This window comes from Molothrus aeneus, chromosome Z, assembly GCF_037042795.1.
Source record: "Molothrus aeneus isolate 106 chromosome Z, BPBGC_Maene_1.0, whole genome shotgun sequence".
NCBI lineage: Eukaryota > Metazoa > Chordata > Aves > Passeriformes > Icteridae > Molothrus > Molothrus aeneus.
This window is the reverse complement of record NC_089680.1, coordinates 30101120-30113874: the sequence shown is the minus strand read 5'-3', so window position 1 is coordinate 30113874 and position 12755 is coordinate 30101120.

Below are 12755 nucleotides of genomic sequence, written 5' to 3'. Positions count from 1 at the left end.
GGGTTTATGTGAGTCAAAACAAGATGAGCCAGAACAAGGATGGAAAAATGCTGGGAAAATAGATGGCAGGGGGAAAAGAGTGATTATAGTCTTGCTTGACAGAGAGATATTTTGGTTAGACAGTATGATTGGGTGAAAACTCTTTGTAGCTTTTCACAGGAAATCTGCATTTCGGTAGAGAGCAAGGAAAACTTGGAATTGAATTGATAACCAAAGAGTGTATATGTTGGGTGTAGGAAGGAGCTTGTCAGGGGGTAGAAGGTTTTGAGGTTTCCAGAACTGTAAGCTCCAGAGTGTTAGTGACCCTTTGCTATCTCAACTGCTTTATGTCCTGACCTCCATTGACTGCAAGGGCTTCAGTTGTATAACACTCATTTACTGCTGTGAAGGGTCTCATGATAAGGAGATTGGGAAGTAACAAAATAATAATAAATTCCTATGTTCTATGATGAGGGAAATATTCCAGTAAAGAGTTTTTAAAAAGTCGGAAAACAACAAAAGATAATGAGCTGTGCTTGTTTAAAAACACAAGCTGAAGGTTAATTCTTGCCAAGAGTGACAGAGCATCAAAGGTAGAATCAGACTATTTTATGAAGTCAGACAGCAGTGACATAAAGAGATTTAGTTATGTTTATATGTCAGTGTTCCAATACCTGATTCTGGTTCCAATGTTTTTTCAACATAGAGCTTAAATAATTAATAAAAACACTTATGTGGAGCACATTTCTGGATTAAGTATTTTGTCAGGCTAAACTTTCTTCGGTTCTCTGATACTAGTAAATTATTGGACCACTGATGTGATATATGTTCTCTTTTCCTGTTACATAAATAGTTTTTTATTTTATGTAAATACTTCTTATACCAAACTTAAAATGTCAAAAATTTCACTTAAAAAAAGAAAAAAAGTCAGTCGTAACAGTTAACAAGCTTGTTCACTAGCATCTACCTAAAAATTATTCTGACATGAAGATTGTCATCAGCTTTTCCCCTCCATCCAGCACTTGGATTTCTCATAGTCTTGAGCTTAAGGACTTGACCTCCATAATGACAGAAGGGTGTGAAAGAGTATAATTCTTCAGTTCTTAAGATTCTGACTCAGCCTGGTATGAGTTTTCAGTGCATTAAGTGGCTGTTGATTCCTGCCATGGGACTGCAGTCATAAAACTGTAATCTTGAGCCATATGCTGTGATTTAAGATAACTTTTTTTTTTTAAACTATAATTTTTAAACTTTTAAAATAGTAACTGTTGAGCTACAAGTAATGCATGTTTTAAGTCCACAATGTAAGTGATAGTATTTGGCAAAAACAGAGCCATATTGGTTTTTACCATACAGAAAGGTACTGAGAGAGTTTTTTATGTTAAGACTGGACATAGCTGTATGACAGTAGTTTTTGGATGTTAGTGCTAGTAGAGAAAGTAGTTTTGACTGGTATGGAAAGCAGTGCTAGAGCTATGAAAAAATGCAGTGCATTCACAGCTAGAGTATGACAGAGAACCCAGAGCTACCAGAAAGTCATTGCTTTTGACATTATTTCTGGGGTTACAGTCAGTAACACTCATGAAGGCATTGACAAGAAGGTTACCATTTGGGATGGTGAGCAGAGAAATATAACTGCTCATGATTTATTTATTGGGAATTAGTTGAGGCTATTTTGATGGAAGCCACTACTTACAGCAATAATGTGGTGAAATAGAAATGAAATTACTAACTTTGCATTCCTCTTTTTTTTTAATTTAGCAAACATGTTTATAAATGTCAAAGACAGCTGGTATGAATTGTTTGCTAAAGATGACGGTCTCTAGAAACAAGGGCATGAATGCAGCAAGTAAGACTAAATGCTGGTCACTTCTAGATTAAAATTCTACAGCATGGAAGAGAAGTTAATATGTTGTGTGCAATGTAAGATGGGTCAATAAAACCACAGCTGTTGCAATTAGACATGTGAAATACTGGATGTGCTAAGACAGTGCTTCAACTCAAAACATTAAGTGTGATCTACAGAATGTTTTCAGATGTTTGAACACCTAAGGAGAGAGAATCCAGACTGTCCTAAACTGTCTTGGTGAAAATGTAACCATCATAAAAATATCTAGTGTTCATAATTCACAGCACGTTTTGAAGCTTTGTAGAAGATCCTTGAATCAGCGAGGCTGATGCAACTCGCTTTGTTTCAGTGACAGCTGACCTTTCGTTAGTATACTCTGAAGCAGGAGCTGCTGAAGAGTGCATGGAGGAAATGCATGGTAAGTTTCACTTTATAATCGCTATTTGCTTGCTGTGATGGTATGGTACAAATGAGATGATGATGCAGAAGCCAAGAGTCATCCAGATAATTTTGGTTTATTTAACCAAAACAGTCAGGTAGACTCAAAAGATCTACACTTAGAAATACAAGTATATAGAACATTTATTTTATTTAAATTGTCCACTTTTAGGCTTAGAAATGACAAAAGCATTGCTGCCAACATTCAGTGAGCTTTGGAACCAAACTTAATTAATCCTGAAATAGTTATTCTGTATTCTTCAGCAGATATCTACAAAAGAACCACAGTAAAGAGGAGGTTGCTGGCTATACAAAAAAGGAGGATAAATGGGGGACTGACTCCCTCCTCACAAAACAGCAGCAGCCTGGGTCTATGGCATTTGTACGCTCAGGCAGTGCATCCTTGTGACCTGTGATGATCCCTTCTCAGGAGCAACAGAGAAATACACAATAGGAAGACCAAGCTGACTGCTCTCTTCAGAGCCTGGGCATGCCAGGAGTGTCCATGACTTGGCTGACGGTCACCATTTTCTCTTAATAAATCGTCTTTCCAAACCTCTCTGCTCCATCCATCTAAAAGATGTGTCAATGCAACAGTATTTCTGTAGTAAATGTCAGTATTTCTGTTAGTAAATCATAGAATCACAGAATCAGAATAGTTTGGGTTGGAAGGGACCTTTAAAGGTCATCTATTCTAGCCTCCCTACAATGAGCAGGGGCATCTCCAGCTAGATCAGGTTGCTCAGAGCCTTGTCACTTCTGACAGTGAATGGTTCCAGGTATGGGGCAGCTACCACCACTCTGGGAGACCTGTTTCAATGCTGCACCACCATCATCATAAAATATCTCTTCCTTATACGTACTCTACATCTACCCTTAGTTCAATTTAAAACCATTACCCTTCATCCTATTGCAACAGGCCCTGCTGAAAGGTCTATACCCATTTTTCTTATAAGCCCCCTGTAAGTATTGAAAGGAAGTGAGACAGAAGTGATTAAAAATTAATGGAATTCAGAGAGATTATGCATTAACCCTCATAAAAATCAAATAGCTTTGTTTTGGCCAGGAGAGGTAGATCCATATCTCGAATCTGTATCTTAAGTTGTTGGTTTTGCTTATTCTGCTTGGATTTGATTTTTAAAAGAATGGCATGATAGCTGTTTCAGTTGGTGGCACCAGAAATCCATCTTGCACTGTGCTGTGATGCCACTGGAATGAGGAAGTGAGCCCAAGACAACATGTTGCACCCATCAGAACAGGGGTCTGGGGCAAGACAACCTTCCCTGGTTGAAGGCTATGCTGCTTCTCACAGTGAGGAATTGAATCCTGTAGAAGGGCACCTTGGTCACGCAGAGGAAGGAAGGAAAGAGGAATGCAGAAATCTTCTATTACCTCTCATCCAGTGTAGGTAGAGACCTAGCCTGGACTTGAGGAAATCTTTCCATGTGTTAGAAAGGCATTTTTGAAATCCTAGAACACATGTAATTTTCTGTTCAAGATTTTACCATAGGTGCCCTTATTTAAAAGGATTACAAGACTGGTAGGTTGGATATACACTTAACCAGGAAAAAAATCCACATTGATTGTATGACATTGACCGAGTTCCCTTAGCTTTTAAATGTAAATGAGGAAGTGGCACCAGGTCAGGAGAAGGTACAAGAAAGACATTAAGGTGCTGGAGCATGACCAAAGAAAGACACCAAAACTGATGAAGGGTCTGGACCACAATTCCTATGAGAAGCAGCTGAGGGTGCTGGGGTTGTTTAGACAGGAGAGAAGGAGGCTCAGAGGAGACTTTATCACCCTCTACAGCTGCCTGAAAGGACTGAGGAGCTGGGGGTCAGTCTCTTCTCCAAAGTGATAAGCAATAGGACAAGAGGAAAAAGACTTGAATTGTTACAAAAGAAATTTAGATTAGATATCAATAAATATTTTTTTACTGAGAGGGTTGCCAAGCATTGGAACGATCTGCTCAGAGAAATGGTTGAGAAACCATCCCTGCAGGAAATTTAAAGATATGTAGACATGGCACTTGGAACATGGTTTAAGGTGGACTTGCCAGTGCTGGGTTAGTGGTTGGACTCAATGACCTTAAGTCTTTTCTAATCTAAACAATCCAGAGATTCTGTGACCCCAGGGAGTTATTGTTCATTCCTAGGCTACAAGGTCAGACTGCTTACTTTGTGTGACCTGGGACATTTGTATTTTGGTTTGCTAGAGATCTGCATCCAGATGTTTTTGTGCTCCCACCCAAATCTGTTTTACAGAGCTGTAGATGCTGGTTTTATTCTTGACCAAATTACAGCATAGTTTAAATAAAAGCAAGACCTTGAATTCTCAGACTAAGAACAAGTCCCAAGTGTGAGGGAAGTGAGGATTTGTTTGGATGTATGCAATGAGATCTATCATTTTGATATTTGCACTGCCAAAAATGATTGAGTTGAGTGGTCAAAATGTGCTGGCTTTCATCTATCTTAGTGAAAGAATCAATGTTTATACAAGAGACATGGTCACCCACTACCATCAGTGTGCTAAGAGCATCCATCAGAGCTAAGGATGCTGTACTTGGCCCTCTTGGATTGACACATTGAATAGAAAATAGTATCTCTATTAAAGTATAGAGCAGAACTTCATGAGGTTGTGTGCTGGACATTATTGGCTTGATAAATATTTTGTTCGCTTCCTGGCTGGAAGCAATGCACCCACCAAAGCTGCTTTGTAATTCTCCTCCTCAGCTAGATAGGGAAGAGAGAATATAACAAGTCTTATGGATTGAAATAAGGACAGGGAGAGATCATTCATTTATTACTGTCATGGGCAAAACACACTTGACTTGGGGAAGTTAACTGAATTTATTACCACTCAAATTAAGAGCAGAGGAATGAGAACTAAATCTTAAAACCACTTTCCCCTCAGGCTCTACCTCCTCCTCTCAGCAGTGCAGAGAGATGGGGTACGAGGGTTACAGTCATACTTTGTTCCTGCCCTTCAGGCAGAGAAGTCCTTCTTCCACGCCAACATGGGGTCCCTTCCACGGGAGACAGTTCTCCATGAACTTATCCAATGTGAATCTATCCCATAGGCAACAGCTCTCCAGGACTGGTGCATATGGTTCCCTCTTCCACAGGGTGCAGTTCTTCAGGGATAGGCTGCTCCAGTGTGAGTTCTCCACAGGGTGACAAGTCCTTCCAGGACTATGGATCTCAAGATCCTCCATTCTCCTGTGGCTGCAACTGTATCTGTGCAATAACTTTTTTTTGCTTCTTAAATATGTTACCCTAGGAGTTCTGCCACAGTCACTGATGGCCTTGGCCTTGTCCAGTAGCAGGTCCATCTCAGAGCTGGCTGGCATTGGCTCTGTAGGACACGGGGAAAGCTTCTGACAACTTTTTTTCTGACAACAGTGCTTTTGCTGTACGTGGAATACTATTTTGCTACCTAGGTTCATATCAGCTGAGATGAAGTAACTCCTTAGGGTTTGATAGAATAAAATAGACTCAAATCACTGGTTTTTATTCCACTGGTTTTGCAAGTCCCACAGCTTTTTTTTTTAATAGCCTCCATATTGATTTTAAAGGAAGGTAAATTAATAATATTAAGATTAATGTGTCTGCCTCTGCATTAAACGTGTTAGTGCATTTTGTTTAAAAATTGAAAAAAGAAACAAGGATTTTTATCTCATTCATGACCAGTACTTTCACACATCATTATAAATGCAGTATAAGTTGTTTTGGGGTTTGGTTTTTTTGTTTTGTTTTTTTGAGTTTTTTTTATGGGGGCCTTGTCTAAGGTGATTTTTTGCTGATATATTGCTTAATTTATCTATTTATTTTGCTGTTATAGATGATGATAATTAATTTCCATGCAATCTCAAAGTTTGTTTTCCCATGTTGAGTAATTCATCATCACAGGACTAAGGCAGGTTATTGTTTCTTTCAAGTGTTGCAGGTGCATGTCTGTGCATGGATGTATCCAGGCACTAGAGCTGAAAGCCTTTCTTTAACTAATACTACCTATGGGATGCTACTACAACACACCTAAGCTACTTGCTGCCCAATGTTAAAAGATATTAAACATCTGTGTAGCACTACAGGTTGTTGAATTCTCTCAAACTCAGATTTCTCTCACTTATTCAGGAAACTTGAAGCCAGAAGTAATTTCTGAAAGCCTTGAGACAAGGGAGAGGATTCATCTATGTGCCATGAAAAATTTCTGAATATTGATCCTATCTTTTTTTTCAGAAAAATGGTCCCTTTCCCTTTTTATACTATACTCCAAACAGGGAATCACTGATACATTGCATTATCTGAGGAAAGTCTTCAGAAACATAAGAAAAAGGTGCCTAGGTGCCCTCCACCAAGGTTTGTATCTTCTCTGCAAGTACATAACTATATTATAGTGTATAGAATTCAGCTTCATGCTAGAGCTTTTATTGGAGGGATAAGAACATTTGACTTGGTCCATAATATGTCCCTGAATCATATCAAACATCTTAATTGTCTTTCAGAGACTCATATGATCTATCATGAATGTAGGAAAACGGGGGTGGAGATTGCAGGAAGTTTGGTAAAACTTTGGTCTTTGTCCCTGCTTTGAGCTTGGGAAGTGACTAGGTGATCAGTGTTTCTTCTAGCCTCAGATCTTTTGTGATCCCATGAAGATCTGCAGACTTTTCACAAGATCTAGTGCTGGGTGACTTGTTAATAATAGTTCAGGAAAATCCTTCGTAATCCCAAAGGGATGTTTTTTTGTCCCTACTTATTTGATACTATAGCATCCTCCTGCCATTTTGGATGACATGAAGTGGTTAAAAACTGCACTTGAGACCTAGCTTATTTTTTTGTCCTCCAACCTCGTCTGCAAAGTTTCAGCTTTTTTAACATTAGTAATTGGAGAAATATTAGATATGATGAAGTCTGCAGGAATCCACCAGAATGGTGTTTAAAGTTGATTCCCTCTTCAGTTACATCTTAAGACTAATTTTGTAATTATGTTCTTGCATTGCTCTAGTTATAAACCCAATGTTGTGTACTTCTAAATCAGGCATCTTACATAAATCCTTTTTTCCTTTGACCCTATTATTCTTATGAACCAGATTTTCAACCTAATCCTAAATTAGTTTAAGACCTTTATTTGGTACATCCATGATTGACACTAATTATCTTAAATGCTTTTTAAAATTTTCTTACCAAGTTCTATATTATAGTTATTTGGATTGACACCTTTTTTTTCTTTTTTTTTCCCTTTTTTTCTGTAATGGTGTTATCTTTCTTTTAATCTTCTAATCCTTTCTAGTATTTGAGAATCACTGAAATAAAAATTAATGATCCATAGTATGGCTTATTCAACTTCCTAAATTCTTGGATGTTGTTTATCAGATATGCTGGTTTAAAAATATTTAGTTTTAGTAGATGATGTATTAATATCTCTCTTTAGATACTCTTGGATTGCAAAGTATTTTCACCATGTGACTACATGATCTAGATAGCCTGAAAGAGATATGGCAGAATATTTACAGAATACTTTTCTTTCTCACTCTTTTTATTTTTACCAATTCTGGCATATCCAGCTAGTATGGATCCCATAACACAGTGGAAGGGAAACATTTTTGTTGTTTTTTAGAACAAACACCTGTTTTTCACTCTCAGTGAAACTATCTCCATGGACTTTCCTACCCCTGTATTTAATTTTCTTTTCTTATCAATCTTGTATAGTTTATAATTTCAGGATTTAAAGCCACTATTAAGAGAAGTCTTCCCTTATGTCATTGCACCCAGCTGCATTTAGTTCCAATCTCTGACTGTGATTTAGTAGGCCCAGGCTGGTGATGTGTTCTTGTCTATATTGGGAGATCTCATTCCTATTCCATCTCTACTCCTAGGTCAGGAATCCCTATTTGCCAGATCCTCCTGCAGGATGGTTCAGTTGGCTTAACTTAGAACAGAATTTTCTTGCTTTCTGACTTTGACTTATGTTTGGTTGGTAAGCTGAATCACAAGCAGGTATGTACAGAGGTGGTACACAGCTGATACAAGGGGTGTTGAGTGAAGATGGACAGCTTGGCCCATGCCTTTTGAGAATGTTGAACTATTGAGGAAATTGGCTCATCATGAAGCTGTAGTGGAAACCAATTGGGTTGTGTTCATTTATGGTAGGCATCTCACTCAAAGGATTATTGAATTATGAGCATATCCAAAAATATAAAAATTGACCATTTGTAGTAGCACCTGGCCATACTACTTGAATCTGATTTCTAACAACAAATGCAATCAAGTAATTCTGACTTGGTTGTCGCTAATGTTTGGTTTTGCAGTTCAGGTAGGCAACTTAAAATGAGGTGTTATTTATGATTCTTGGTCAACTGCATCAGAGAGAGTTTCATTTATGTTTATTTTTTTCCACAACTGCTATGCTCCCACCCCCACTTTTGAGCTCATTCTGGCACTACAAATGAATTGCCCATAACCTGCTGACAGCCAGCAAGTTTGGCAGTTTCTGCAGTCTAGGACCTTCCTAGAAGAAAACAGCTTGCTGTACAAGAGCACTGAATTCCTTAACCCAGGCAAGTGTTCCAAAGGAGTTCTCCAAGATTTGACATGGATGACAGAAGACCACTTGAAAGCTAACAGTAGCTGTGTAAATCAAGGTGTAAGCAGACTGTAAGTTGCTCCAATATGATCCTTACCAGCAGCTGCGTGTTTTTCTGATTTAAAAACAAATACTAACTATAGAAAGGAGGTCTGATGCAGTGTGCCTTATTTCTTATTTCTTATTTTTAACATGTTCCTCACCTTGGTAAGATTGCTACTACTATCATAGTTGGTTATAGAGATGACAGTGGAGTATATGCCAACACTATTCTCTGTAGAGCCAGTTACACATATAGAGAACAATGAAAGATACATGTGATATGATCTAATACTCATTTGAATCATTACTTGCAAACATCTGGTTAGATCTGATTGTGTATCTGTTGTAAACATACAATTCACATGTCTTTACATATAGATAGTGGCGGCAATAACCATTAAAACACCTGCCTTGCTAGGAGAGAGGCAAAGAAGGGCTTCCTAAACTTTCATGGAGATACAGAGCAAGTGTGTCCAAAATAGACTTAACAAGAATTTTAAAACAATTGTATAACCAGTCTTTGTCTGAACAGATGAGTAAGATATTGTTCCTTACAAACACCAGCCAATGTCTTAACAATATTATTATTGTTTTACAATATTTTACAATTACAGAAAAAACAACTGAAAAGATAACTGAATGGAGTAGCAGGAGATAGCAAGTTACCACTTAGCTTTTACAGGGGTGATGCAAAAATCTGTCTTCTGTTCAGACTCTGTAGTGTATGGCACCGTATGCTGTGAATACTTTACAGCATGTAAGAGGACATAGCAGGACACTGGTGCCGCTTGTCACACAAACAAAGCATTTTTGCTCCACACTAAAATAATGGCAACAGTAGACTGTTGTCAGTAATTGAAATAGTGTACATGTCTTCTGGATACTACTGCTCCTCCTGTGTGTTGGTACAAACACCTTTACTGATGACCTAGACAGAAGGTATAGCTGAGTGCACATTCCTGGGCCCAGAAGGACTCCAATGTGGTAAAACTCAGAACATTGTTTGCTTATAAACTGATGCTGAGGTAACAGTTACCACTTCAAGAACAGCGTAACACTTTTTTGAAAGCTTCTTTTACAATTTGTGACAACAGCTGGTTTTTCCTCATCATAAGTAGCATGAAAAGCCATAGACTGCACTGTTGCTGCCTACATGAGGGATGAACTCCTTCCTGAGAAACAGATTATTCAACGGTTTCACACTTCTTTATCAAAACCATGTTACTATAGGACTCTTTTGAGCTGGAGAATCACTAGGAGGAATGACTACAAAATGGTATTTGCCAAAAACCTCTTGAATTCTAATGAATGTTTTTGTGGCATCTCTTGGGAAGCAGCTGGCAAAAGCAGTCACCTTAAACAGTCTGGAAAGGTCATAGCTGAGGAAAATGGGGGTACAGGTTCCATATTTTTCTCACTGGGAAACTTATTGTTTCCTGTAAGCAAAGGCTGGTACTTAGGTGAGTGCAGTAGTGACAAGTTCTAGCTCATAGCTAGGTGGACAGAGAACACATCCTCCACGTTTTCCCATCATATTAAAGACAATACTTCTATTTTGAGAAGTTTGATAGTCTTCTCAAGTATCTTGCAAAAATGCCAATAAAGTAACTCTAATGGCCCATCATCATGAATTTCATTTAATTTTCAACTCCTCTATTGGAAAGTTGTGGCAAATACATATTCTTTTCTTCCCTTAATCTGCAGGGAGCACTTGTGCCCACATTAATTTTTCCCTGTAATTTCCCTATTCTCTCTTCTGGGAGTGTAGTGCTTGCTCTATGCTACTCTATTCTACCTAAAGAAATTATGCCGGACTAATAGTGGTTGTCTGAGGGCCGAGTTTCTTGTGCTAGATGTACAAGATGCAGTTTTTACATTGAGAAATCTTCTGCATTTTAGTACCCAAATAAAACTAAATTTATTCTGTCATCTCACTAGAAGCAGGGATCCAATCTACTGTTTTCAATCAGATGACTCAGAGCATGGAACTGTGATTTCAGCAGGGCAAAAGGCATGGCTGCACTTGGCCCACCCATGGGAACAGACTGGTGAGACTTCAGAGGGATGTCAGCTGCAGAGATGGCAGATCATAGACTGCAACAGTCCTCCTGCATTCACGTACCCGAGTGCTTGCAGTGTGCTGTCAACCTAGTGCTCACAAGTGAGAAGGGACTCATGCACACAGGCCAAGGGATTCTCACCTGAGAAGGAGGAACTTGCATTGAAGAATGCAGTTCAGGTGCTTAGGGGCTTATCATTCTGTCTGTTCTCTGTCTTTGATTCTCTGTCTAAATGCATGGTCCTGTAAGGCGCCAGAGAAAGAGAGTTCAACAGAGATGGAAGGTGAACAACAGTTTTTGAGCTTTTGAGTTGGGCTTTGGTTTTTCTTCCACCCCTGCATTAGTGCATCTTACCTGGATGCAATTCTTTGGTACTAACATTGGGGCAGCCTTAACATTTCTGTTATGACTGTTTCATTTCAGTGATGACTGTTCATATAACCTACCAATGACAAGAGTGGGAAACAGAAGGGAAGCCTGTGGATATTATAAAGAGCTTATCAAATAGCAAAGCAGGAAGGGACATCTGGAGGGGAGAATCAACAATTATTATAAAAATGGGCTGCTTCCTTAACCAGGATGGAGTCATTTATTATATAATATTATTTGAGTCATTGCTGAACACATTACCACTGCTAACTTTCTGGAGTAGAAAACATGACTTAAGAGCTGAGAACTTGAAGAAAACAGATTAGGACATGATAAAAGGAAAAGTTGAATAATCAGAGTAGTGAAATTGGCATGATTTACAGCTTATGATTATTAACTTTTTTAAAAAACCTCCTGAATAATAGTAACTAAGTTACAGAACAAGATTGTTAGAAAGAAATTCAGCTGGAACAATGACAAACAAAGATAGTTTAGGTTACACTAATAAAGTAGCCATCGCAGATTGAAAAACAAAAAGAATTTATTCCAAAGGAAGTGAAAAAAAGCAGTTACAGAAAATGCAGAATTAGAGTTCTAAATGTTCAGTAAGTAATCCAGAAGAGGCCTCTTCTTTTAAGACTGTATGCCTTATATTGGTTATTGAATGAACTAATGAAGAATCCAAAAATCAACATGTCAGTAAACATGGAGGTCAAAGTGAGCTGAGCAGAATACTTACTGGTGTAATAATATGTAGAATCAAAGATAAAAATTATGTTTTCACTTGAGAGACTTTTTAATCAGTCCAATCAATGGCAACTCAACTGTAGATGTGTTATCTGATGCTTTAGTACTTTGAACTGTTTTTAGCTTATGCTATGCTTGGAGGAATTCCTGATTTTTTTTCTTGCACGCTCTTAAGTATAATTTCCCTTTCATAACAACTGAAATGGAAACCAATTATGTATGAATTGCAAAACTTAAGATAGGCATCTTAACATCTGTGTATCTTAAGCTTTGCAAACATACAAGACTTGAAATGTAATACTTTTTGCCATGATGCAAGATCTTGTTTTTATGTTAGATAGCAAAACTTGCCACAGTTGTAACTCTCATGCTGTTCCAGTTCATAATCAAATATCTTAGCTCCTTCATATACCCTACATAAATGTTATTTGGCAGTGCTAGAGATAGGTTTCCCTGAAAAACTACCTGATTGTGTACTTAGATAATCACAAACCTGCTTGGACAGTAGAGATCCAGTTTGCAGCAGTTGTGACCAGTAGGTGGGTACAAGTCAAATGTTAACAGAAGTGCCAGAGCAGCCTCAGTCAGATCTGTTACACTTTTAAGTTCAATGAATAGTAGAAGAACTGAGCAGCACCTTTTTACATTTCTAACCAATAAATGAGGTGCTGGGGGATCAGAAA